General features: G+C 42.2%; 1 protein-coding gene across 2 annotated transcripts in view; it reads right to left on the bottom strand.

Moving 5' to 3' along the window:
- KCNIP1 (potassium voltage-gated channel interacting protein 1) overlaps positions 1 to 16,526 on the bottom strand; it is a 469,203-nt gene that overhangs the window by 357,952 nt on the left and 94,725 nt on the right. The window lies entirely within an intron of this gene.

Genomic DNA, 16,526 nt, shown 5'->3' with positions numbered 1-16,526 from the left:
CTCCGCCAGGGGAAATTTTAAGTTGGATATCAGGAGAAAATTCTTTACAGAGAGAGTAATCGGGCATTGGAATGGGCTGCCCAGAGAGGTGGTGGATTCACCGTCCCTGGAGATTTTTAAATGCAGATTGGACGTGGCACTGAGTGCCATGATCTAGTAAATGGACTGGATTTGGACCAAGGGTTGGACTTGATAATCTCGGAGGTCTTTTCCAACCCAATCGATTCTATGATTCTAAGTTAGGCAAGAATGAAGCTTAATCCTGCAAAATTCAGTAAAGTAAATCTCCCACTATCACAAACTGAAGTGAGGGCAACAGGAGCAGGCTTGAAGTGGCAGGTCAAAGCAGTACTGCAGCACAGTCACCCCAGCACACTGCTCTCTCCTCCCCAGAGCTCCAATGGGGGCCTGATGAGCAGCTGCAGACAGACACAATTTACATCTCTCTAGGAACAAGCTGCAAATCATACTATGTAAAAAGGTCTCATTTTTGTGCAACTCATTTTAATAACTACTGCAGTGTAGCTATGCTTGCCTGTATCCACATGTATAATAAAAGTGCTGTGTGCATCTGCTGATGGGGATGACATAGGGCTATATTTGAAAATTTGTATATTCACGTGAGAACAAGTGGGAGCTGAAAAATAAATCAGAGAAGGAAGAATACTGGATTTTAGGGTCAGAGCAGGAAAGAACTGGCCCCAGAACCAGCAACTGTATTTTAGCATGAAGCCATCATTATGGTAAAGTGGAAATGGGACCACACAGCAGGGCAGAGATGTACAGCAGCTCACCAGGGACAAGCCACTTTCAGCCCAAATGCTGTTTAACCACATACATTGTATAAACCAATCTGCATCTTAACTCTGTGTCACAGGCTGACCTGAATGCATGTATGTAGAGTCCAAGCAGGTCTCTAGTAAAGCAGAAATGTCTTAAACAGGGTTTACAAGTTAGTCTGCATTTTAGTTTTGGTTTTTAATCATTTTAATTTCTCTTCTTCTTTGAACAGTACAGTGTTTAAAATTCAGCTTTTGAAAGTGAAATAAATAATCATGTCAGCATGAAAATGCTGACATGAAAATATGTACTTGTATAATTACAATTGATAGACAATACATTTAAAGAAAATGCTCAGAATATGATTCTTACCAAAGCTGGTATCAAGTTAGTTCCAACAAGTAGCAAAATTTTGAATAAAAAAATCAAAATCTAAAAAAAAGGCATGGAACAAAAGAGAGGGGTAAGCAAGAATATATATAAGAATATATGAAGAAAATATGCAAGACTACATGCAAAAAAATTGTTTTTAAAGTGATGTTACGATTTCAAAACTGACAACATGAGGAGAAAAGGAAGAATTGAAATACCTCTTAAATCTTATATGCTAAATAATGGTGCAAACAAATGAAAACATATACCAGCATTTCCTTAGTCCTGCTCTTTGACATACAATTTGAAAATCTCACTCTTTCAACTTATATGAAGAGGAAAACCCAAAACAGCTACAGAATCTTCAGCACTACAAGTGTTTGCTGTGTGAAAACTTGGTGAAGTACTGTGAAATTGCCAACAGATATTTTTGGTTTTTTTTTTACCTGAAAGACAAGCCCTGAAACTTCTAATTAGATACTTGATTTCTGAATAGAAAAATTGGTGCTATCTCTGAACTGGGCAATGTACATGAGTTGCTCACACAACTTTGAAACAACCTGTAGATGAGAGGAATAGGGGACACTCTCCTCTCAGTTTATATTTCACCCTTTCCTATCAAATGCCTGCCTTATGGCATTAAAACATCCCACAGAAATCACTGGTGGGTTTGTACAAACTCTTCTCTTCCCTCAACCCTCAGACAGTATTGCTTCCAAGCACACTACCAGATACAGAGAAATTACAATTAGAGATGACTTAGGAAGTTCAAAATAAAATAAAATCAGGCCAAATAATTGCCAAACAATGGTTTGCCACACTCAATCAGATCAAGAGGTCAGAGTCTATCATCTTTCATAGCATCATAGAATAATTTTGGTTGGAAAATACCTTTAAGATCTTTGAGGCCAGCTGTTCCTGAAGTACTGCCACTATGTGATATTCAGAGGCCAGAAGGGGAAAAAAAAAGGTCTAGTTTTTCCCCAGTACAGCATGCTTCTTGTCTGCATGTCCATCAGCACAGGCCAGGTTGCAGCATCTGCTCAAAATCACAGGAGACAGACAGAACACAACAGAGCCATCTTTCAAATATAAGTGAGATCCTTAAAAGTCAAGGACATTTTAACATACAAAGCTACATATCTCAAAGTTACCTATGAAGCTGGTCTGACTTTTTCTTTACATTACTTTAAAACAGCTGGCTTTCAGTTCTACTATTTTTTCCTGCCATGACAATGCCATGTCTCTCTGTTAGCCCAGTGAGGACACGGCTGGTGCTGGAGGCACACAGGAGGTCCAAGGGGCACAGCACACAACTTGGCTCAAGGACTTCAGCCTTCAGCTGGCTGGGAGCCATTGCTATTCCCTCAAAAACCAACTACCCACATGGGCTCCTCTGCCAGGTCAAATAACACCTCACCTGTGGCACGGCAGCATCAGCTGGTCTTGGTGTGTGTGGTGCTGCCCAGAGGCTGTGCAGGACGGGAGACTCCTGCCCACAGCTCCCTGCCAGGGTGGAGATCCCAGAATCGCCCATCAGGGGTGCTGAGCAACTGGGAACAGTAATTACACGGTTATCTTTAGTTAGGTTTTGCTACTAATCCAATCTCATGCACATGGGAGGCAGTGTCATCAGAGAAAATGCATTTCTGTAAAAGGTATGACATTAGAAAAAATAAAATTCTACCAAGAATGAAGCAGTAAGACAAAATGCTAGCAGAGGAAGCCATTACAGGTGATACAGGAGTGCTCTCAGGTAATAGCAGCCTGGAGAGCTTTGCAAGCTAAATATCAGCAGCATGGTATAGAGTTAAAGAGCTAAAGGGTTGTGTATTTCCTTCACAGAGAAAAATATTTTCAGTAAAGCAGCAAAGATACATCTGCTGTAAATATTTAACAGCTCTGTATCAGCTTGAAGCAAGCAGGCTGAACAGAGCCTTCATTTTGAAGCAGTCTCTGTTTCCAGCAGAGCAGACACGTGTAACACTGCCCTCTGCTGTAGGAAACCACAAAGTGCCTGGCTGGGTGGCACTGCAGCCAGCACAGCCACCAGCCCCAGGGAAGCCTTTGGACACCATATCCTCCTCACCCACGGTGTGCCACCGCTGCTTTCTCTGGCGAGTCACCCTTGGCCCATCCCAGTTGCTGCCCTGAAGCTGCTGCACAGGGTGAGAGGGCGGCAGGGAGACTCCAGGGTCCCTACAGCTCTGACACTTTGATTCAAAGTGCATTGACTTGCATAGTTTAAAGTGTGTCTGTACTGAAATACTAAAATACATTCAAGCTTTTGTTCTTGTTTGCATTCATTTATAATTTATGCTCTATACAAATGATTTCTAAATTATGTTCAGTCTTTTATTACCCTTTCCTCATGCCATGTTCTGTTCCCTATTAAAATTGCAAAGTGATCTGATGTAAATATCCATTTTCTAGAAGGCTGAATATAGTTGCTCTATTGCAATCAACAGCCTAAAATCTGAGTCTGCAGCTCAGCGTGTGCCTTACAGAGCACAAGCCAGGGCTTCTGCTGAAGCATTTCCTCTTCCAGGGTACCTCAGCTTGTACTGAAGGGTCTCTCCTAACCCCTCAGGCACTCTCTTCTTTCCATCAGGATGGCATACAGCATGCAGACAGCAGAGAGCACTGTTTTCTGCTTTATGAACCTCTCTGAGAAATTCACGACTCCTAGGCTAAGGACAGGCAATGGGGATTAGCTGAGAGAGTCAGTTCCTACATCGTCCCCTGCAGCAGTGTATGTGTGTGCTCATAGAGCTAGCGAGCAGCTATTTAGCTGAAAAGGGCAGTCATAGTCCCAGTCCTGGAGCTCTTCTGCAACAAAAAAATCATGTTATTTAATAGTCTGTTTCTCTAGTAGCTCTTGTGAAGCCACACCTTTACATGGGTCAGGGCAAAAGGAGATGGCACCAAATCTTTCTGAACGCGAAGGACATGGGGAAAACACATTCAACCTAGAAATCCTTTCACAAAAATCACACTTGCTCATCTACTGATCATCCTAAACCCTCTCCACACAGAAGTATTCATCACTTCTCTGCTTTCAAACTGCTCAAAAAGCCTGCAATGACTGTTTTACAGACATCTCAGTCCAATTGCCCTCCAAGAGAGGCATGTCCCTTTCTGTATATCCTTTTTAGTCATAACCCCAGGCCACAATGCTGAGTCTCTCACAAGAAAGCCTCAGACTACAAAAGTTACCCAAAAAAATATTTGCAGCTAGACTAACCCACCAAATAAACCTATTGAGACAGGAGATTGAACACAGGGAAGGTATTTCAGTGAGTAATACATAATTAAGCTGGGAAAATCCTTCCCACAGCTGTTGACAAGTTATAAATAAATACTGTGTCAAAAAGTATGTCAAAAAACCTCTTGAACATAAAAGCAATGCATGAAGTCTTATTAAAAGTCTTACTTCTAGAATTTTATAAACTTCTAGATCAGTGATCTCTAGATTAGGAGTTTACTTAGGGAAGTGCCTGGATATGCTTGCCATGCTGTGACAGCCTTTTCATGGCACGTGATATCCACACCACCCAAAATGGCTACCGAGTTTAAAAGGCATCTGGACTAACCCAGTAGGGCAGCACATGTGGCCAAGAAAAATCTTTTTAGGGATTGCATACTTATCAGAAGCAAATTATGTAACTGCAAGACTTCTGCAAAAATAGGCGAGGGTTTCTGTAAGTTCCAGTCCCAGGTTTATCTATGCAGAACTAAGTGACATTTGAATTGCTGTAGCTATTATGCATTACACCCACTTGTTCCTAAAGCTGATGGTCCTCAGTCAAAATAGAAGTACCCTTTGTTGATTTCAGTTTATTTTATTTTGATAGGAAATAAAAGAAGGAGAATTATGGGTGTATGAATCCTGAGAAATCCTAATGCAGATCTAGGGTCTAATGCCCTGTAACAAACACATATTGACTTCACACAGTAGGTCAGTACGCCATAAAAAGAGTTAACCTAACAGGAAAAGATCTGAAAAAGAGATGCTTTGGAGCCTTAACAGAAGAATTATAGCCACAGAAACAGAGAATTTCCTGGGGGACAAAGGCCCCACAACTCGGGAGGACCAAGTTGCCCCCCTCAGGAACACAAACCCTGTGTTCCTGCAATATTTAATTTTAATTTTCCACCTGTTATTCAGAAATAACAGAATTTCTTTTTGCCACAACACTTGCACACAGCTTGTTAAAGATTGAGATGCCCAAAAGCCACGGCTACAAAGACCAGAAACAGCTGAGGGAGATCTATTGAACTTCAGCAGGGATGTCTGTAACTTTTTTTCAGCTACTAGGCAAATAATAGCTTCTCTGAAAGACTCTGAAGAATATCATTCAGACTTAAGCAAGAGCTCTTCAGACAGGCAGTTCTAGCACCAGGAAGGAAAGAGCAATTCTGTGTAGATAAATGGTACTGGAGTATGCCGCTTCCAACAACTGCTACTTCCAAGGCTGCTCTAGTTTTTTAGTAGGAAACTAAGTTCCCAAAATTCACAGGCCACACTGTACATGACTCAATTGTTTTAAAGACCCTTAAGACAGCACTGCCGAGTAAATTATAAACTTATATATCCAGCATTTCATTCACTGCCTGTAAAAGAAGGTTGGTGGCCTTGCTCCAAGAGGGCAAATCTGAGCTCCATGCTGCCAAGTCTGAAAATTAATTCAAAGATGTGGCACACCATGGGCACTGATACAACTCTTTTGCTTAAGCGTAAAGCAGAACCTAATAACAGCCTCAAAGGATTGCTGTATCTGACCATGGGAGTGCTTCTTAATTCTATTACTTTTCATTCAAATTTCATTATTGAAAACAGAAAGGGAAGAAAAGCAGTTAATAGGGAAAAATAATAAACAAAACCTATGTAGATAATCACCCATGCTCATTTAACCCATTGTTGCAGGCAGATTAGATAAGAGGAGAAGCAGGCAGAATTTTCTGAGTGATATGTTCTATTGCAAGCTCAAAATCTTAAAAATCAGTCCTTGAATGTAATGAAACATTACTATAATACATAATATTCATTATAACAAATACACCACAGTGCAGTATGCACCCAAACGCTGCAAGTCAAACAAAGGGATTAGATACTCTTAAGCCTGGCTGCAAGATCTGGGATTTTTCATTAGAGATTTACACCCAGCTTTGCTGAAGATACACTTTCTGGCCATGGGCTTTTTTTCTTTTCTTCTTATGGATAGGGTTAAAAATTAGAGGAGACTAAGAATTACAGGGTTGAATGCAGCTGCTACTTCCTTGATGGAACGTGGTCAATGTGCCCCACGAAGGTTCCCAAAACAATGATAAGCACCTGCTACAGGGGATGGGACAGAGGGGGAGTAGCACGGAGACACTGCAGCCTCCCTCCATAGACATCCCTTCAGAGGGGAACATGGTGACACTTTGTAGTTCAAGGACCGTACAGTATCTGCTCACCAAGGGAGATAGATGCCAAGGACAACTACCCTATTAAATATTTATGACTGAGGTCACTCAAGCACCACCTAAACCTAAAGTAAGTTAGGAATAGGGGGAAGTTGGAGGAAGACTCCACCAAAACTGCTGAGATCAATCGACAGGCTGAACCTGTCTTCCCCACCCTTTAGGGATCCCTATTGGGTAAGAAACATATTCTTTTTGTGCTAAATGCTGTTATTAGGATTAGAGCTTGTGTTTATGTTTGCTATGTAGTACAATAGATTTCTTTAAACACATTTTTGCAGTCAGACACCATCACCGACAACCTTGAACCTTATTAACCTGTCACAGTTTGTATCAATAGAGTGGTATTCCATAAACTGTTAGAGTGAGTCCTTTACAGGTGCTGGCATTTGTCAGCAGCAGACAAGACATTGGGAAGGCCTGCGAGGGATCTCCACACTGTTGGCTCAGGCCCTCCGTAAAGAGAAGTCAAATTGCCCTCCAATCCAATGAATATGTTTGGTGAAGGGTCCCCCTTATGGGATGACGACAGACTGGTCAGACATAAGGGATTAGGCTCCCCTGGGGCACTGACAGACATATAAATCACTAAGGGCCGAGAAAATCTCCCCTCTCTAGGAGTCAGGCAAACTCCCCTGTCCTTTTCATGTGACAGTTTTGTCTATCAGCTTCTACACCTATGAAACAAGACTACAAGCCAGAGTCCCCTTTGGAAATAAGCCTACTGCATAAAAGGTAGAGACCAACTCCATTGTGCTTGCTTTTGCAGAGCTCTTTTTGGATAACAAAAGCCTGGTGTTACCTGGTTATTTACTGAGTAGGAAATTCGGCAAATGCTGCTGTAACAAAAAGGTACAGTCAACCTATTTACCTAGGGCAGGGTATAGTGAGGGTGGAAATACTGCTTGCTGACTGAATTTGACATTGTGGAGAAGATATTCCTGCAGAATCACAAGCAATTATCTCCACCAACACTCCCTCCTGCCCTGTTATCTTGTACCAGGAGCTTTCCATAAACACTTGCAAAAATTTACAGAGAGCTGCTGATTATTTGAACTGGCACGTGAAAGCACAGCACTGTTAGGACAGCCTGGTAAGGGTTAGGGTTTTGGCAGACTACACATCGGAAGGTTTTCACAGCATTTGTGACAACCTCCACGTTCACTGCATTGCAACAAGAGAGGTGGCTCCCTGCAACAGACAAGACCCTGCCAGCTTGCACAGCTTTAAACCTTCTTTCTGAATTCAGTCCCCGATATTTGTGTCTCCTGGGTGATACTAGCACTGTGCATACTTGGAAGTACAACCTCCAGTGAGTTGGGGAATAAGAGCTGAGGGTGGACACACCTGCAGTTTTAGGATGAGTGGAGCAATATGAAATACCCTTGACAACATCGCTGCAGTTGAATTACAGCAGTGGGAGATGTGCACAAATGGGGGTTTTGGAAGTGCCTCTTGTTGGCTGAGCTCTCTCTGGCCCTCAGTGTGACATGGAAAAGCAGATATTGGGGGATTAGAGTTCCAAAAGCTTCAGATAAACACATTTCCTACCAAAGCCCCCAGCAGCTTTGTAGTTCACATCTGCCTGAGCTGGAACTGTTCCTCTCTGCTATTTCACTACAGAAGGAGCCTTGAGCATGATACCTCTCCCTTGTATATAGCTCAGGGCTCATGGCAAAAGGACATGGAAAGAGAGAAGCTATTTCTGTGTAACCCACCAGGCACTGTTCCCTGAAAAAAGGTTTGTCTGTCACATCACACACCCGCTCTTTCCCCTCATTTCCTTGGCACCTTCTCATCTTAAGGCACAAAATTGCTTACCTACAGCTATCCATCTCCTTAGGCTGCACAGGGGCAGGGAGCTTGGTACTGAGATTCCTGGGAAGAAGAATGTCAAAAGTCAGTATGCGAGAAAACCTTTTGGATTTTATCCTGGAGGCATTGACAGCTTCACAGTCCTGTGCTGTCCATTGAGCACAGTACATGGTAAAAGACTTTATGCTTTAAAATGAGGCTCTCTAAACCAAAAAAAAATGATGCTATGTGTATTTTGACCCTATGGATTTCTCTTCAGATGAAGAAGAAACTATTTCAGTGGCTTTACCAAGAATCAAGAAAGCATTCCCTGTAAGTGTAGAACAAGAACACTAGCACATCAGAAAATCTACTAATTCTACACACTACTTTGTGTTCATACATTTCAAAGCACCAAGGTGCGTTGACAGAGAGCCAAAATACACAAGGGCCAAAAAGATCCTGTGGCAGCAAGAGGACGTCCTGAGGCTGACTCCACCAGGCTGTACCGCTACTGTGTGGCACAAGTGTTATGGCATCAGTAGCTACTGATGGTACAACAGACAGCTTGGTACAGTTGTTAGGCTGTTCCCTGGTCGAATTACATTTTGATCACATACAAGTAGGACATATGCAGCATCCAAACCTGTATCATCAGTTATGGTGAAATATATTTTCATTCATATCTGATCATTCCTTTGCTATGAGGGTAGTTTGTTAGTTCACTGAGATAACACTAATGCAGCTGCTGCAACATGACCAAAAGTTCTAAATATAAAAAACATTTTTAAAATCCTTAATTATATTAGTTAATTTGCTTCATTAATGTATGTTACTACCAAACAACAAATACAAAACAGAAGCAAAGAGTCCATGAACAAATAAACACTCAACATCCACATGCCGCTTCCATAATAATTCACAATTATTCATTAAGGATTCACAAACATCAGTTTCTGGGAATTAACTTTGCACAAACAAATTTTTAACCCTAAATTTCTCACTGCACAGTGTTCCTGAGCTTTTTCTATGCACAAATTTGGGAAATAACTTATTTTTATGAAATGTTCTATCATGAAAATGCATGCAGAAATTACACTTTGATTGCCATAAATGTTGTCAATTATTTATTTCCTGTTCAGTCGTTGCAGAGGCATCTGCTATATTTTAAAGGCATCATGCATATAACATGAAACATTTATTTAAGTGCTTGCACACTGCAGAGAGCTTGATTTAACCAGTCTTTACTGCACTTCTCACTGGAATGAAGACTGGCCGTTTGACAGTCAGCACCTTTCATGGAAGCTTAAGCTCATTCAGAGCCAATGAACACAAAATTTTTAGCCTGGCAATTTAACAAGTATGCAGCTTGGCACAGCATTACACACACACTGGAGAAAAAGACCATGTATGAATAAGAACCGTGACTGTGCCCGGAGGTAACACAAAACTTCCCAAAGCCAAACTACAGATACAGAGAGAAGACAGGGCAGAAATCCTGTCTCATAGCTAAATTCTTATCACATCCAGATTTCACCTCAATCAGAAAAGTCTCTTTTTACTCTTTTCTACTCACATATTATTCTGTATTCCACTTACAACTCTTGGTATAATTTTGCAGATTACTAGTTGGACTAAACTCCATTATTTTCAATGCTGCAAATGAATATTTCCTGCTGATTTCCCTGCATCATTGTGCATCATTTTCTTATTTTTCCTTTGGAGCTTATAAAATTTATTTAACCCTTTGGATTAGCAGATCTCAACTCTTCATTACCTTATGTCATTTATCCAAATAGCAGTATCACACAGGGCACCCCATGTTTATACAAAAGTCTGTATCCCTTTGCTAGTACTTCTGCTCTGGAGCAGATTAAGAGGCCCCAAATCACCTGTTAGATTGAGGATGGGCACAGCATAGCACTCTCATATCTATTACTTTACCAACATACAAGAGGAAAATACAAAAACTACATGGCAAGATCAAATAAAAATACAGAAATTCTGATTGTGCTCAATGATGAGAAATAAAAGGTCAATGGGCTCAGTTTGGAGGAGATGTCCTCTCTTGTGGCCCAGTTTCTTCCTCTCTCTTTACACAGCAAACAACAACAAAGGAACAAGAATATGTGCAACTCTATGAATTTAGACAAAACAAGTGGCACAGAACAGAAGGAACTACATTTTTTTGGAGGAGTTATAAGAGACATAGTAATTGCCTGAGACAGGTGAATCAACAACAACAACAAAAATATCACCAAAAAACCAAACTACAATTTCGACAGGGGCCATGCACGAGGGCAGCACAGCCTGGGCAGTACAGCCCGGCTCCACTGGAGTGTGCTCTTAGCTTGCAATAGGAACATCAGGGAGCCCGGAGTCGCAGGACGTGATTTTGTGTAACAGGTGCTGGCAGGGCCCATAGCGGCAAGCAAAAAAGGCAGCTATGCTGATGCTAACACCAGTCAGAAATACTTAAAAATTAACAGAAAATGAGAAGGGGGTTGTGAAAGAGGGGCTTGCCTTACCAGTGAAACAAGGCCCAACAGCTTCAAAGGAGGGAGCCTGAACAAAGGACCACCTGGACTTTAACCACATTAGTCTGGGGTCCTCCTGTTCAGGCTCTGGGGTCCTCCTGTTCAGGCATCAGCTTTTGCTGCATCTCTTGTCACCTGGCTGTCTCTTGTCATCTGTGTCTCTTGACATCTGTGTCTCTTGACATCTGTGTCTCTTGACATCTGGCTGGTGCCACAGGTGTTCCTCTGCCCTTTGTAATGCAAGGGATCCATGCCAGTTCACAGCCTTGAGACCAGCAGTGGGACACTGCAATCACTGACTTTAGAAACTGACTGACTCTAAAAAAAGATTGAACATGTGGACTAATTAGCATTAGAAGCAAAAGAATCATTAACCAAAACAAGGTAGAATACTAATTAATAAGAGAACTAGATAACTTGTAGCCAACTGTGATTTCTTTGTTTGCTAAAAAGTATATATTTTGAGAAGTAAAGTAAAAAAAAGTAAAATTTTGAGAATAGGATTGCTTGATTTCTGGAAAACTTCCACCTTGAACCCTTCCTAAACTAGGCACTGTGTTTGTATTTAGAGAGTCCCTAAACTGGCAATAATACCACCAGTGCTGCTCACCTCACAGCAGACTTTCCCTGGGCCTCACCCCAGGCACATCCCCTTGCTCTGGACTCAGTAGCCTTGGAGCTACAGAGATGGTGAGAGCTGTGACACTGTCGGCAATGCAGATCTTGCCTTCTGCTCAGTAACCATGGTGCAGGTTAATTAAAATAGCAGGCAAAACCAGCAACGACAATTTATACTTTGATCGAGGACTGCCAGTTTGTGTCTTTCGCAACAGGGGGGAAGAGAAAAAAAAAAAAAAAGATCAATGCTTTTGCAAAACTTCAGTGCTTGCATAACTCTGCTTTCCGCACCAAATAGTAAGAGCCAAGCCTCCAGTGGGGTCAGTGGGTCCTGATTCAATGAAGCCAGTGCAGGTTTATACCACTGCAGGCTTTGGGTTTAATGGTGCTTGCATCTCTGCCTGTGTGCCTCTGCTTGGGGGTTGCAGCCATGCTGAGGAGGGCTTGGGGGTGCTGGTGAATGAGAGGCTGGACATGAGCTGGCAATGTGGAAACCAAGCATATCTTGCCACCACCTGCTGGGTGAGCAGGGAGCCTGGCTACTTCCTTGCTGTCATGGTCAAGTCTGGGACATTACTGCTTCACAGGAGGATGGGGCAAAAAAGGAAGCTCCAGTCCTTTCAGGAGAGGACAAGCATATCCCTTCTCCCCTGTAGGCAGTGATAAGGATCATAGTCTAGTGTAAGGGAAGACACATTCAGTCTTTCTTGAATAAGTTCAAATAAAGCTGACAAGACTTCAGTTTCTTCCGTAAAATTAGGCAGTAGCATACCATGTGGACATAAAACAGTCTACCATCGGGTTTTAGTACACTGTATATAGTACATACTAAATGAAAACACAGTCTACTGCCCTAGCCCACAGGAGGGGACAATTTGTTTCTGAGATAAAGTTTGCGAGTTAATAATGGCTGGCAGCAACTGCTGTTGCTGTCATAATGCTAGCACTTGCTTATTTTTATGTCTCTATTCCCTGAAACAATCTAGGTGCCTTGCCATGCACTAATGTTACTGTTCAATAAAACATTAAAAGAGGCATTAAGTACAGCACTGTGCCAAAAGCTACTGCAACTACAAACAGAAGTGTCTAAATGACCCTGTTTAAGAGCCAGGAGCATATTGAGGAAAATGTTTTCTGGCTTACATCACTATGCATTCCTCACTGAAAGTTGAGGGTTGGTGAGGTCAGGAGAAGGTCCCCAATACATAGGGATATAGAGAAAATTTGAATCTTCATGCCAGGACAAATGGCATGGGGCTGCTCTAGGTCCAAGTGCTGCTGTGGATCACGCATACCTCCCCATGATACCTTCATGCAGCAGAAACATGTCATGGCCAGTTTTCACGAACAAAGATTTGGGAAAGGTCTTTACCCTTCGAGCCTGCGCAGTGGATTTTTTAGGTGAGACACAGTGTGCGCTGAGCTGAGCCCACCCTTTAATCCTAAGGTTCATCTGCCAGGGCCGAGCGAGCTTGGACAGTGGCAGCAAGGTCCTCAGGACGTAGGTTTGTTTAGAGTGACCTTCTCTTAGATGGATGGCCTTACAGGGTTGACAAGCTCCATCTGCCTGGAGGACTTCCCTGACCGGGAATCGAACCCGGGCTGCAGCGGTGAGAGCGCCACATCCTAACCCCTAGACCACCAGGGGTCCTCAGCAGAAACATACAAACCTTTCTAATGCTGTGCTCTACTCCCAGAGCAGATGAAGAGGCAGCTCTTTGAAACTGCTGCCACAAACTATCACTTGGATCTATGCACTCTGATCTATGTACAACTGAAAAAACATAGATATGGAGGTAACTTAATTTTTCCTCTGTAATCCTCTGGGACATAAGAGCAGCTTCCATGATGCGAACATTGACAAAGGAGGTGCTACATTAAAAAAGACCGGATGTATCAGTGAAGCTATGTGCAGAGCTGACTTGGCACTGCACATCCTCTGAGTTGGTGTAGTCCAGGTTGGACATTGTGTAACCAAATCAGAGCAGAACAATTAGCTGCTGCAATACTAGGCCTCAGCAGATGGACATTTCTACTAATCCGCATCCTTTGCACACTCCCACATCTACATATCAATCTCTGCAAAAAAGTTTTTGCATCCCTCAGAATCTAAAATCTTGCGAGGAGAGCACACAATACCCTAAGAGACCCCTGTTGTGAGTGCTGAACAAAAAGATGGCACAACTCAATCCATCCCAACACCCCTGCAGCAGCCCCTAGCGAGGAGTCAGGCTCACCCCATGCAGGAGGCTGCCCAACATTTATCCATTCTCAAGGGTAAACCTCCCTAACTCCACCAGACCAGCCAAAGAACAGGGAATAGCTCACCTGCAATTCTCAAGCCACACATAGCTCTTAAACATGTAAGGCAAGGCCTGTGCCATCACTGTTTCACATAATTAATTGTATGGCTTTGCTGGATAATCCCTGCTGCCATCTGTCCAACAGTCGAGGTCAGCAAAGCCAGTCTGGTCTTTGACAGTCTAGCATCATCCTAAAAGAGTGCAGTGTTGTACTCACCTGCCAAGGCCTTCCTTAAATATTTGAAAAGGGAATTATACTGTTTACCAAGTAAAGAGGTCACAGTGGGCTGATCATAACCCAGGGGTTACTGAGCAGGAGCTTCACTGACTCTCTGAGCATGAAACAATAAACTCTTTCAGCCTCTGAAAATACCATGGTTTTCCTATCCAGTCCTTTCCTATCCTAATCCAAGCTGAAAGTGCAGCTTCTTGTAAAGTCAGCTGCGGATAAAACAACCTTTTGAGGAGCTGTTCTAGCTGTGTGCAGATCAAGCAGTGAGAAGATGGGGTACGGGAAACGCCTTCTCAACTACAGTCTTGACTCCAATTCTGACTCTCTCCAAGCCCAGGTATGGACATCAAATGCAAGTAACAGCAGAGTCAAGCTGAACAGAACATAGAAAGAGTGTGTGGGGGGTGTTGTTTGTTTTATTTACTAGTTCTAGTCATTTCCCTAGATTAGTCACCACGCAGGTTAGTAAAAATAAGTAAAAAAAAATAATAGCAGTTGACAAAATATAGCCGCTGTTAGGTCCAACAGCCCAGCCAGAGCCTCAAGTGCTTCTGTTTGCTGGGAGCAGAGTATCCAGCTAGAACCAAATGCTGTCCCCACACAAATATTGAAACTCCCTAGTGTGGCTGAAACAATACACTATTTCAGCAGATTATTAATTACCACTTTCTTTCTGCACCGATAAATTATTATAAGCTTTAGAATTACACAAAAGGGGGAGAACTTCCCAAAGGATGTATTAAATATAAAATCCATTTATTATAACAGAATACTCCTCTTACAGACTGCACTTGGCAACAGCTCACAACTGTGTTATCATCTCTTCAGAAGTACAGTGATTTTCTTTAGCAGATGTGTTAAAAGACACCACTCAAAAGTTGATAATTTGCAAGAGGAAAAATATCCAAAAAACAAACTAAAAAAAAAAAAAAATCACTATCTACTTAAAAATATCTATTCAAAGTCTTAAGGTGTAGCTATTTTAAGAATATGAAAATTATTTCCACACGATTGTTAATAATGCTCTGACATTTTGATATGTCCCTGTCTCTAGAGAGCTCATGCCCTCTCCAGAGAGGCTGTCAGAAAAGAAACTTCAGACCTAAAAGCTCCTGTGATGCAAATGCAGTAGGAGAACAGCAAGTACTTTCCATAAGAATCAGGGTGAATACTTTGGATAAGGTCAAACCACATTTATCTCAAATACCTGACAATTCTGCCCTTGATAGAACAGGGTGCAATTCCTAAGGAACAGCGACAATAGGCTTGAAAACCCAAAATCGCTATGGTTTAGATCTCTGGTCTAATTTCTATTAGAACCTACATATTTATCTTGCTGTTAAAGACTATTCCTCTCAAGAGGGTGACATGAGCTGGTCACGAATGCAGATCCTTGCAGAAGATCAAGGCAGAAGCTCAGGATGAACTGGGAGAATTCCCACAGCCAAACCACAGTAAAAGTGGTCTCTGCCAACTTCCAAAGCAGACACTGTATTCAAAAGTTCAGGCGACACTCCTACAGGAGACACACAGCCTTTTTAAGGCTTGCTGGGACCTTCACTCTTTTGGCATGGGTTAACCAAACTACTCCAGCAAGAGTGCTAGAATGAGGCTAAGTCAGCCCTGGCTGTGGCAGCTCCAGTTCCCAAGAGCTCTCCCCTAGAAGCTGGGGGCTCAGGAAGCCAAGCATGCAGCTGCAGTTCCTGCACAGCCATCCTCCTTGGATCATTACATTTCAGCTTTCTCTGCACATGGGAAAGCCATCACTGTGTAAGTAATGTGACTGCTAATGCCTGAAAGCAATACTCTAACTTAAGCCTGTAGTAAACACTACTTAGAGTAGCTTGGAAAGAAAAGCACAGCTTTAGAGTGTTTTGGCATAACTTCCTAGAGAAAAAGGGTTTATACAATTGCAGAAACTCATCCCAGAGCTCTGGCCTCACCTGGCCAGTTTCAATTGAATTTGATAGAACAGAAATGATCTCCAAAATCTCCTTGCAAAATCAAGAAAACAGACAATGAGGTAAAGGTGAGGTGCTGCATTAATATGTCCACATAGGGCAAGTCTTGGTACTTGTCATGAATCAGAAAATATACAAAGCAGAAAGATATGAACACTCCAGTTACACGAAAATCTTAAGTCTTGGTACTTGTCATGAATCAGAAAATATACAAAGCAGAAAGATATGAACACTCCAGTTACACGAAAATCTTAACTTTAAAGTCAGATACCACTTAGCTCAAACATGAGAGGCAAAAATGATAAAACCAGATGTCTGTCCCTCAAGGAACTACTTGCCTTGTTTCACACTGTGATAGAGCCTATGGGGGAATCCAACTGTACCAAGTTCAGGAGGCTTAAACTCCAGCTGCACAGTCATGACAAGTAAATATAAAGTTTTAAAATTATTTTAGCTGCTGCTC

The sequence above is a fragment of the Corapipo altera genome, unplaced genomic scaffold (assembly GCF_003945725.1).
Source record: "Corapipo altera isolate COAL_440 unplaced genomic scaffold, ASM394572v1 111, whole genome shotgun sequence".
In the NCBI taxonomy this organism is placed as follows: Eukaryota; Metazoa; Chordata; class Aves; order Passeriformes; family Pipridae; genus Corapipo; species Corapipo altera.
Note: the sequence above shows the minus strand (reverse complement) of the source record. Positions and strands in the feature narration are given on the sequence as shown.